Below are 12,672 nucleotides of genomic sequence, written 5' to 3'. Positions count from 1 at the left end.
TTCTCTCTCTCTCTCTCTCTCTCTCTCTCTCTCTCTCTCTCTCTCTCTCTCTCTCTCTGCAGTGGAACTTGGTGTGTGATTCAGCCTGGAAGGTTCACATCGCTAAGTTCTCTTTCCTGGTGGGATCTATCTTCGGCTACCTGGTGATGGGAGTCGTAGCCGACTGGTACACTACCCTGCACTGTCCTCTTCTTCCATTTCACATCTGTGGCTGCATCCCAATTCTCCACATTTCTCCCAGTGTATGCACTTGCACACTCCCTGTCATGGATTCAAAAGCATCCGATTGGTGTAAGCATTAGTTGGAGGGAGTTTTCAAAATGTTCACTGTAGATCCATGACAGAGAGTTTGCAAGTGTACACTTCTGGAAAAGGATGGAGAGTCTGAACACAGACTCTGTGTGTCAGTTTCAGACACATCTGTGTCTGTATCCCACTCTGTGTCTGTATCCCCTTCTCCCATACATCTCAGAATAGAGCATCGTCTTGTGTTAAAACACCCACTCCTCTCCGTGCTGAGGTTGTTGATGAGCTGTAGCTATAGCAACAGAGGCTATAGAATAACTGGTTCACAACTCTCTGACCCAATGACCTGCTGACCTCTGAACCAGGTTGTCAGGGGAAACAGACTGTAGAGGATCGGAATGTTCTCTTCCAGACAAAAATACTAATTTCTTCCTCTCCACTTCCATTTCACGCCATTTCTCTCTTTCGCTCTGTTTCTCTATGTTTGCCCCCCTCTCTCTCTATGTCTGCCCCCTCCCTCTCTCTCTCTCCCGCCGTCTCCCCTCTCTCTTTCAGGTTCGGTCGTCAACCGGTTCTGATCGTCTCGGTGCTGTTCATGTTGGTGTTTGGTTTGAGCGTAGCGTTCTCCTTCAACGTGACTATGTTCAGCACACTGCGTTTCTTTGAGGGTTTCTGTCTAGCTGGCCTCACTCTCTCCCTCTACGTACTGAGTAAGTACTGTACCTCCACTTCCTGGTATCTACTTCATACTTCCTGCTCTAGACGTTCTGCTTCCTGTTTCCTACCTGTGTCAGATTGATAGATGTGCTTTGGTAAATTAGAGCTTGGTTGGTCCCTTGTTTAAGAAGGTCCTCATAGACTGGGGGGTGTTAATTCGTTTTAAACCTCAATGGTCTCTGAGAAGGTATCAACAATGTCTAATTCGATTAGATACACAGCATGAATAAGATGATTAGCATGAACTATCACTTAATGGACCTTGATGGGGGGACCTTGACAAAGTCTGGCATACTGACACCCTACCCCTTGATGGGGACATCAGTGTTGTCTAGCTTGTCCTTTATCTACAGCTATGCCTGGGATTCTATCCTACTACACCCTACACCATATACCACCTAACCTCCAACCCCCCACTCATCTTCCTTGCCCCCTAGGCCTTTTATCACCAGAGAGATTAGTCAGTCAGTTTGAGGTTGGGGCTAAGGGGGGTGGGGGGGTTCTATGAAGGTGGTCAATCTGGGGTGAAGGGGGGGGGGCAATGTAATAGTTCGGGGGCAATTTTATTACTTGTTCAGCAGTCTTATGGCTTGGGGTTAGAAGCTGTTAAAGAGCCTTTTGGTCCTAGACTTGGCGCTCCGGTACGGCTTGCCGTGCGGTGGCAGAGAAAACAGTCTATGACTTGGGTGACTGGAGTCTGACAATTTTATGAGCTTTCCTCTGACACCGCCTAGTATATAGGTCCTGGATTGCGGGACGCTTGGCCCCAATGATGTACTGGGCCGTACGCACTACCCTCTGTAGCACCTTGCGGTCAGATGCCAAGCAGTTGCCATACCAGGCGGTGATGGAACCAGTCAGGATGCTCTCGATGGTGCAGCTGTAGAACTTTTTGATGATCTGGGGATCCATGCCAAATCTTTTCAGTCTCCTGAGGGGGAAAAGGTTTTGTCGTGCCCTCTTCACGACTGTCTTGGTGTGTTTGGACCATGATAGTTCGTTGGGGATGTGGACACCAAGGAACTTGAAAACTCTCGACCCGCTCCACAACAGCCCCATTTATGTTAATGGGGGTCTATTCGGCCCGCCTTTTCCTGTAGTCTACGATCAGCTCCATTGTCTTGCTCACATTGAGGGAGAGGTTGTTGTCCTGGCACTACACTGACAGTTCTCTGACTTCCTCCCTATAGGCTGTCTCATCGTTGTCGGTGATCAGTTGTGTCATCAGCAAACTTAATGATGGTGTTGGAGTCGTGTTTGGCCACACAGTCGTGGGGTGAACAGGGGTTTTGCGTTGTACACCAAATATATTTTAGCAGAATTCGGCATGCAGAGTTTTAATTTGGTGTTTGTCCCATTTTGTGAATTCTTGGTTGGTGCGTGGACCCCAGACCTCACAACCATAGAGACCAATGGGTTCAATAACTGATTTAAGTATTTTTAGCCAGATCCTACTTAGGATGTTGAGATTTATGTTCCTTTTGATAGCATAGAAGGCCCTTCTTGCCTTGTATCTTACATCATTCACAGCCTTGTGGAAGTTACCTGTGGTGTTGATATTTAGGCCGAGGTATGTATAATTATTTGTGTGTTCTAGGGCAACAGTGTCTATACAGAATTTGTATTTGTTGTATTGGCTACTGGACCATTTTTGGAAGGCCATTATTTTTGTCTAACTGAAATTCATTGTCAGGGCCCAATTCTGACAGAATCTGTGCAGAAGATCTAGGTGCTGCTGTGGGCCCACCTTGGTTGGGGACAAAAGCACTAGATCATCTGCAAACAGTAGACATTTGATTTCCGAGTCCAGTAAGGTGAGACCAGGTACTGCAGACGGTTCTAGTGTCCTCGTGTCACGATCGTCATAGTAATCGGACCAAGGTGCAGCGTGGTAAGCGTCCATTTTCTTTATTCAATACGAACAAAAACAACAAAAGCACAAACGAAACGTGAAGCTACTGGTGTGCACACAGGCAACTATCTGTAGACAAGATCCCACAAAACACAAAGGGGAAATGGCTGCATAAATATGATCCCCAATCAGAGACAACGATAAACAGCTGTCTCTGATTGGGAAGCATACCATGCCAACGTAAACCATTAATCACCAAGATGACCCACCCTAGTCACTATCACGCCCCAACCAACATAGAGAATTAACAGCTTTCTATGGTCAGGGCGTCTCTATGGACAGTACGCCCCGCCCCGCCCCCCCCCCCAAAGGTGCGGACTCCGACTGTAAAACCTGACTCAATAGGGGAGGGTCCGGGTGGGCATCTACGATGAATGACACAGGATGTCGGCGGCGAAGTACCCACTCCGCTCACAGATACTTCATCCACCATGGCAGCTCTGGTGCGGGGATCGTCGCCGGAAGCTCCGGACCGCAGACCGTCACTGGAGTCTCCGGAACGTGGATCGTTGCCAGAGGAAACGGACCGTAGATCGTGGCAGGAGGCTCTGGGCTGAGAACCACTGCTGAAGGCTCTGGATTGCCGACCATCGCTGGAGGCTCCGGACCGCAGACCGTCTCAGGAGGTTCTGGACCGTAGACCGTCTCAGTAGGTTCCGGACCGTAGACCATCTCAGTAGGTTCCGGACCGTAGACCGTCTCAGGAGGTTCCGGACCGTAGACCGTCTCAGGAGGTTCCGGACCGTAGACCGTCTCAGGAGGTTCCGGACCGTGGCCCATCTCAGGAGGTTCCGTACTGTGAAACGTCGCCGGAAGCTCTGGACTGGGAACTGTCGTCGGAAGCTCTGGACTGGGAACTGTCGCCGGAAGCTCTGGACTGAAAACTGTCGTCGGAAGCTCTGGACTGGGAACTGTTGCCGGAAGCTCTGGACTGGGAACTGTCGCCGGAAGCTCTGGACTGGGAACTGTCGCCGGAAGCTCTAGACTGTGGAGGCGCATTGGAGGCCTGATGCGTGGGACCAGTACAGGTGGCACCGGGCTGATGACACGCACCTCAGGGCGAGTGCGGGGAAGAGGCACAGGACGTACTGGACTGTGGAGGCACACTGGAGGCCTGATGCGCCGGACTGGTACAGGTGGCACTGGGCTGATGACACGCACCTCAGGGCGAGTGCGGGAAAGAGGCACAGGACGTACTGGACTTTTCTGAAATTGCTGCTGACGCATATTCCGCGTCAATTATTGGCGTCAAATTTCAAATCAAATCGTATTCGCACAAGCACCAAATACAACAGACCTCACCGTGAAATGCTTACTTAGGAGCCCTTAACCAACAATGCAGTTGTCAGAAAATAAGAGTTTTGAAAATATTTACAAAATAAAAAATACAATTTTAAAAGTAGCACAATAGAAAAGGCTACATACCGGGGGTACCAGTACCGAGTCAATGTGCGGGGGTACAGGTTATTCGAGGTAATATATACATGTGGTAGGGGTAAAGTGACTATGCATAGATAATAAACAGTGAGTAGCAGCAGTGTAATAAAAGGGGTGGTTCAATGCAAATAGACTGGATAGCCATTTTAATAATTGTTCAGCAGTCTTATGGCTTGGGGTAGAAGCTGTTAAGGAGCCTTTTGGTCCTAGACTTGGTGCTCCGGAACCGTTTGCTGTGGGGTAGCAGAGAGAACAGTCTATGACTTGGGTGGCTGGAGTCTTTGACAACATTTTTCCCCCCTTTGATAACCGCCTAGTATTGAGGTCCTGGATGGCAGGAAGCTTGGCCCCAGTGATGTACTGGACCATACGCACTACCCTCTGTAGCGCCTTACGGTCGGATGCCAAGCAGTTTCCATACGAGGTGGTGATGCAACCAGTCAGGATGCTCTCGATGGTGCAGCTGTAAGACTTTTTGAGGATATGAGGACCCATGCCAAATCTTTTCAGTCTCTTGGAGGAATAGGTGTTGTCGTGCCCTCTTCACTGTCTTGGTGTGTGTTGTCCTGGCACCACACTGCCAGGTCTCTGACCTCCTCCATTGTCAGGCCTACCACCGTGGTGTCATGGGCAAACGTAATGATTGTATTGGAGTCATGCTTGGCCACGCAGTCGTGGATGAACAGGGAGTACAGGAGGCGACTAAGCACGCACCTGAGGGGCCCACGTGTTGATGATCAGTGTGGCAGATTTGTTGTTGCCTACCCTTACCACCTGGGAGCAGCCCGTCAGGAAGTACAAGATCCAGTTTCAGAGGGAGGTGTTTAGTCCCAAGGTCCTTAGCTTAGTGATGAGCTTTGTGGGCACTATGGTGTTGAACGCAGAGCTGTAGTCAATGAACAGCATTCTTACATAGGTGTTCATTTTGTCCAGGTGGGAAAAGGCAGTGTGGTGCGCAATTTAAATTGCATCATCTGTGGATCTGTTGGGGCGGTATGTGAATTGGAGTGGGTCTAGGGTTTCCGGGATGATGGTGTTGATGTGAGCCATGACCAGCCTTTTAAAGCACTTCATGGCTACAGATGTGAGTGCTACTGGCGGTAGTCATTTAGGCAGGTTACTTTGGTGTTCTTGGGCTCAGGGACTATGGTGGTCTGCTTGAAGCATGTAGGTATTACAGCCTCGTTTCAGGGAGGTTAAAAATGGCAGTGAAGACACTTATCAGCTGGTCCGCCGCGCATGCTGAGTACACGTCCTGGTAATCCTTCTGGCCCCGCAACCTTGTGAATGTTGACCTGTTTAAATGTCTAACTCACATAGGCTACATGAGCACACAGTCTTCCGGAACAGCTGCTGCTCTCATGCATGCTTCAGTGTTGCTTGCCTCGAAGCGAGCATAGAAGGCATTTAGCTCGTCTGGTAGGCTTGAGTCACTGGGCAGCTCACAGCTGTGTTTCCCTTTGTAATCCTTAATCGTTTGCAAGCCCTGCCACATCCGACGAGCGTCAGAGCCGGTGTAGTAGGATTCAATCTTAGTCCTGTATTGACGCTTTGCCTGTTTGATGGTTCGTCTGAGGGCATAGCGGGATTTCTTATAAGCGTCCGGATTAGTGTCCCGCTCCTTGAAAGCGACAGCTCCAGCCTTTAGCTCAATGCGAATGTTGACAGTAATCCATGGCTTTTGGTTAGGATATGTACGTACGGTCACTGTGGGGACTACGTCATTGATGCACTTATTGATGAAGCCGGTAACTGATGTGATATACTCCTCAATGCCATCGAATTAATCCTGGAACATATTCCAGTCTGTGCTAGCAAAACAGTTCTGTAGCTTAGCATCTGTGTCATCTGACCACTTCCGTATTGAGCGAGTCACTGGTAATTCCTGCTTCAGTTTATGCTTGTAAGCAGGAATCAGGAGGATATCATTATGGTCAGATTTGCCAAATGGAGGGCTAGGCAGATCTTTGCATGCATTTCTGTATGGAGTAAAGGTGGTCTAGTTTTCCTGCGTTAAATTCTCCGGCCACAAGGAGTGCCGCTTCTGGATGAGCATTTTCTTCTTTGCTTATGGCCTTATACAGCTCGCTGAGTGCGGTCTTAGTRCCAGCATCTGTTTGTGGTGGTAAATAGACAGCTACGAAAAATATAGATTAAAACTTTCTTGGTAGATAGTGTGGTCTACAGCTTATCATGAGGTACTCTACCTTGGGTGAGCAAAACCTCAAGACTTCCTTAATATTAGAGATCGCGCACCAGCAATATTAGACACACACCACCATCCCTCACCTTACCGGAGGTAGCTGTTCTGTCTTGTCAATGCACAGAAAACCCAGCGAACTGAATATTATCATGTCGTCATTCAGCCACGACTAGGTGAAACATAAGATATTACAGTTTTTAATGGCCCGTTGGTAGGATAGTCTCAAACGGCTCTCATCCAGTTTATTCTCCAGTGATTGCACGTTGGCCAATAGGACAGATGGTAGAGGCGGGTTACCCACCCGCCAACAAATTCTCAAAAGGCACCCGGATCTGCTGGGATTTGGGCCTGGTCCGCGAGCAGCAGTAAATTCTTAGCGTCAGACTTAATGACAAAATCTTTGTCCAGGTGAGTAATCGCTGTTCTGATATCCAGAAGCTCTTTTTGGTCATAAGAGACGGTAGCAGTAACATTATTTACTAAATAAGTCATTCATTTTAACGTTTTTGCTTTAGAGCTCTAACTAAGATGTTTGGTGCAGTATTTTTCAAGAAAAAAAATGTGCATGAAAACAAGTCGTCTATCAACAAAGACTTTATTGAMGAATCCCTACTTTTGACCAATTACTGACGGAGGGGCGAACACTTCGGCTCCGAACTTTGGCTTGCCTCCAGAAACATTTTTGTGTACCTGAACAGCCCAAAGAAACCTCACCGGAGTCTAAAACGAACAAAATGTCACAAAATGTCGCCATAAAATATGCACAACTGTTTCGGCTGGGAAGCATGCAGATGCCTTTAGAGCCTAGGCGAAGGTGAACACTGCTGCTTTGTAGAGGAGGACCTGGTCATAAAGGCTGTGCAAGTCCAAGGTTGAGTGGTGGGCCAGGTAGACGTTGGGTTTTTGAGGCACAGTCATGGGAATGCTTGCATTTACCCGCTGTATAGTAGCAGGGTGGAAGTCTTTTCATAGGTCTATCTCTCTCTCTTCTCTCTGCAGGTGATCACTTTCAGCCTTAGTCAGAGGATTGCCTCCTTGTGAAAGGAGAAGGAGGGGAACAAGACCAGGGGGAGGGGGAAGAGGACAGGGTGGGGGTGGGAGCTTTTGAGGGTAGAGCCACTTCAGCTGAGAAGAGAGCAGTGGGGGAGGGAGGGAGAGAGAGGGATCAGCCTTGGGAAGAGCAGAGGAGGGGAGGGAGAGCAGAGGAGATTAGGAGAGGAGGGGAGGAGAGAAGGGGGGTCAGTGAGGTAATCAACACAAGAGGAGTCTTTCTCCCTTTAAGCTGGAACAAAAGTTCCCTGCCTGACTCACATTACTGTGTGTTTGTTTGTTTGTGCGTGTGTGTATGCCAAATCAAATTGTATTTGTCACATGCTTCGTGAAAAACAGTGAAATGCTTACTTACGGGTCCTTTTCCAACAATGAACAGTTACAGATAAAGATGAAAAAAATACAAATTGAAGTAATGACACCTCCCCAAGGGGTTACATTTTTCGGGGAGGCAGCAGGGGTTACTGCTATATTTAGCAAGTATTTATATACCAGGCTCTTCTAGAGACATCTTTATTGTGAGCAGAACATGAAACTAGTGTCATACAGACTGCTACAGTATCTGTCTAATGAGGTGGTTTGGACTCGGGCTCTGGGTCTGATTCTGTTTGGTTTGAACAGAGGGGGTTGTGCTGAGTGGGCAGACTTTCATCACACACTCACACAGAGAAAGAGAGAGCGAGAGAGAGCGAGAGAGAGAGAGAACTTGTGTTTGGGCTCCAGGGAAGAGGAGCGGGTGTTCTCAATCTTCAGGTATCAGCTGACTCCTAGCTCTCCTCCCTAGTGCAGTTAGAGAGAGGAAATGACATGAGGGGGGAGGAGGAAGGGGAGATATTCCCCTGCTGCAATACACTTCTCCCCCTTTTTCAGTCTCTATGGCATTTTCTCAATTAAACTCCTGGGTCCACTCTCTCCTCCTTTTGAAAAGGTCAAAGGTAATTGAGAGGCGACGAGGAGAGTGAACATGGACAAAAATGCTCTTGTATGAAATGAGACGCTCCTTCTCCACTTTACAGAGGTGGATCCCAAAATAAATGTGTAAAGTGATAAAAAAAAAATGTAGCATTTCGTTTTTAAATGTGTGCATGCATTTCTCCTCTGACAATACAACAGCTGGTTCAAAGAGGGTGTGAATCAAAACACTTCCACGGTAGGATACACTTGTGCTTCCTTGCCAAAAGGAGGCTATAGAGGAGGGGAGAACCATCTTCCGTTTGCCTACTAACGAATTGACACACTCCTCAACCACTTATCTGTTTCCGGGTCACGGAGGAGAGAGGACAGACTTTTTCCCAAATGAGAATAGGCCTAACCAATTTCTCTCTCTCTCTCTCTCTCTCTCTCTCTCTCTCTCTCTCTCTCTCTCTCTCTCTCTCTCTCTCTCTCTCTCTCTCTCTCTCTCTCTCTCTCTCTCTCTCTCTCTCTCTCTCAGGAAGGTTTATTATTATTCAACCAGTGATCGAGCTGATGAATGGAGGGAGTTCTCCTCTCCTCTTAAGAGAGGGACTTATTTGTGTTCTGCAACCTCTGCTTTCTTTCCTTTCTCCCATCTCTGCTATGGGAAGTGACATTACATGAGCCCTGGTTAATGAGCATACAGCATAGAGCTCCTCTCCTAAGCCCCCCTACTGGTCGCATTTAAATAGACCTTGCCATCTGGAGTGGACCATCTGGTCTGTACCACAGGGTAGCCGGTAGGGGGATGAGATGACAGCCCAATCAGGGAAGACATGGGCGGTGACTGTGAAATGGCTCACAGACTGAACTGACTGAACCCTTGAGAATGGCCATAGTGTGGATTTCTGACAGTAAGGTGAGCTCATGGGTCACTGGTTGTTAACTGGTTGTTAACGGTTGGTTAACTGCAGGCTTCTGAGGGAATTTTGTGACACAGATATGTATTCAATTATTAATTGAGGGAATGAGCTGTAGGTGACACCATTTAGGCATTTGAACACCTAAGCTACATCAGAGAGCTACAGCACTATACCTCAGTAATGTATGCCATTATACACTACCCTTTTCACACTATCSTGGCTACCCGAACCGAACTGTTCTTTTTTCCCCACATTGTCCTTTTCAGCACTGTTTCAGCAACAATGGTGGATTTGTAACCAGGCCAGCTCAGTACAGTTTGAATTGGGCTCAGCTAGGTTCGTCTCAGTAGGTTGAAAAGCCCTTAATAGCATAAACATACAAAACCTCTGAGACTGAACTCACTGAACCCGCCCAATTTATCTGGCTGTAACTTCTGTCCCTCTCTCTATGGAGATTGAGCTGTGCCTGCCAAGCTGGCATTTCTCCATGGCCATGGTGACTATATGTCTAAACTCTCTCCCCTCTCTCTCCCCACCCCCTCCYCCATAGGGATTGAGCTGTGCCTGCCAGGCTGGCGTTTCTCCATGACCATGGTGGCCAGTTTCCTCATGGTGGGCGGGCAGCTGGTGATGCCCGGGGTGGCGGCTCTGTGTCGTGATTGGCCGGACCAGGATGACTGGCAGGTCCTGCAGATCATGATCATCTGCCCCTTCATCCTGATGCTGCCCTACGTCTGGTAAAGAGCCCCKCCCAAATGTCTTCCATGTTACCACCAATCTGTTGAGACAATCATCCTTAGAGTTAGAGGTTGAAATGAGATGTACCATGGAGTCCCGCCCACTGAGGGGATAGCCACACCCACTTAAGGAGTRGCCCCTCCCACTCATGAAGTAGCTCAGCACACTGAGGGGTCTTTTATCAATTAGATTTGCTCACCTCCTGCGTCCTCTCTCCTCCGTCCCCTCTCGCCTCCTTTTGAAAAAAAATCTAAGTTAACCGAGAAGAGTGAATGTGGATGGAAATGCGCTTGCTTGAAATGAGACTGTTCCACTCCACTCTCGCRTCATTAAGCAAATTACCTCAAATAAATGTGTAAAGTGCTTAAAATATTTTTTGTTARTAGTGCAAGACAGTYTATAGATAAAACAATAAGTAGCATATTGTTTTTAAATGTGTGCACGTTTTTCTCCTTTGACAAAACAAAAGCTGATTCAGAGGGGGTGTGGCAGATTTCAAAACTATTCCGTGGTATGATACACATGAGTAGTCTATCCTCGATGAAAGGTGGCTATCGAGGAGGGGAGGACCCTCTTCCGTTTGCCTACTAACAAATTGACACTCTCCTCGACCACTCAGAAGAGAGAGGAGAGGACGGAGCAAAGAGGACGGAGKACAGACTTTTGCTCAAACGAGAAAATCCCAGGGATTCCACCATGCTGTGGGGTTAGAGGTTAATAGGCTAGCCTCAGTCCTCAAAAAGGATAGCCCTACCCGAGGTAGAACAAAACACAACCATGTTTTCACATCTCTTATGTCTCCATTTATAAAATGGATGGTTGTGTAAATTTCTTTGACTGCAAAAGTGGTKAAATTGACAGATATTGTGACACACCCCTTAAACTCAAAAGGTGCAGAATAATGCCTGGCTAGAGGGGGGATTGGCCACATAAACTMATGTAACCCAATATTGCAAGCTCTGATATTGCTCAAATGTGAAATACAATACATAACATAAACAAAAAACAGCATTAGGATATCTTAATGCATYTTGGAAATATAGGCCTGTAAACACAGAGATACAATAGGCGTAAATATCTATCTATGAATATTTAGGATGAATGCAAGCTTTACTTTTTGGTAGCAGATTAATAGGCAACATTCCAAGTCAAAGTTGCTCTCATTCACTGNAGGATGAATGCAAGCTTTACTTTTTGGTAGCAGATTAATAGGCAACATTCCAAGTCAAAGTTGCTCTCATTCACTGTAGTATGGTCCTGACAAAAATACATATATTTACATTTTTTTTATGTTGTGGTTATCGTGATCAATTTAAAAAAAATTTAATTGTACCTTTATTTAACTAGGCAAGTCAGTTAAGAATAAATTCTTATTTACAATGACAGCCTACCAAAAGGCAAAAGGCTTCCTGCGGGAGTTTGGGGTCACTTAGAAATGTCCTTGTTTTCCATGAAAACATACATGAAATGAGTTGCAAAATATGACATTGATAATGAGTTGCAAAATAAGACATTGACAAGGTTTTTAATAATGATTTTTAATTGAAATAATAATTGTGTCCTTCAAACTTTTCTTTCATGAAAGAATCCTCCATTTGCAGCAATTACAGCCATGCAGACCTTTGGCATTCTAGTTGTCAGTTTATTGAGGTAATCTGAAGAGATTTCCCCCCATGCTTCYTGAAGCACCTCCCACAAGTTGGATTGGCTTGATGGGCACTTCTTACGTACCATACGGTCAAGCTGCTCCCACAACAGCTCAAWAGGGTTGAGATCCGGTGACTGTGCTGGCCACTCCATTATAGACAGAATACCAGCTGACTGCTTCTTCCCTGAATAGTTCTTGCATAGTTTGGAGCTGTGCTTTGGGTCATTGTCCTGTTGTAGCAGGAAATTGAGTGCCGTCCACAGGGTATGGCATGGCGGTGAAAAATGGAGTGATAGCTTTCCTTCTTCAAGATCCCTTTTACCCTGTACAAATCTCCCACTTTCCCACTCCCACCAAAGCACCCCCAGACCATCCCATCAAGCACTCCTCCAGCATCTTTTCGTTTTTTTGCACCTCACAAATGTTCTTATTTGTGATCCGAACACCTCGAACTTAGATTTGTCTGTCCATAACACTTTCTTCCAATCTTTCTCTGTCCAGTGTCTGTGTTCTTTTGCCCATCTTAATCTTTTCTTTTTATTGGCCAGTCTGAGATATGGCTTTTTCTTTGCAACTCTGCCTAGAAGGCCAGCATCCCGAAGTTGCCTCTTCACTGTTGATGTTGATACTGGTGTTTTGCGGGTACTATTTAATGAAGCTGCCAGTTGAGGACTTGTGAGGCGTCTGTTTCTCAAACTAGACACTCTACTGTACTTGTCCTCTTGCTCAGTTATGCACCGGGGCCTCCCACTCCTTTTTCTATTCCGGCAAGAGCCAGTTTGCGCTGTTCTGTGAAGGGAGTAGTCAAATCAAATCACATTTTATTTGTCACATACACATGGTTAGCGGATGCTAATGTGAGTGTAGCGAAATGCTTGTGCTTCTAGTTCCGACCATGCAGTAA

At 46.9% G+C, this 12,672-nt stretch overlaps 1 pseudogene; it reads left to right on the top strand.

Annotated features, from left to right (window-relative positions):
- The window catches only part of LOC111971216 (solute carrier family 22 member 23-like), a 30,677-nt pseudogene that overhangs the window by 3,244 nt on the left and 14,761 nt on the right, over positions 1-12,672 (top strand).

Source organism: Salvelinus sp. IW2-2015, linkage group LG13, assembly GCF_002910315.2.
Source record: "Salvelinus sp. IW2-2015 linkage group LG13, ASM291031v2, whole genome shotgun sequence".
Classification (NCBI taxonomy): domain Eukaryota; kingdom Metazoa; phylum Chordata; class Actinopteri; order Salmoniformes; family Salmonidae; genus Salvelinus; species Salvelinus sp. IW2-2015.
The sequence above is the reverse complement of the archived record's forward strand: the minus strand, read 5'-3'. Positions and strand labels throughout refer to the sequence as shown.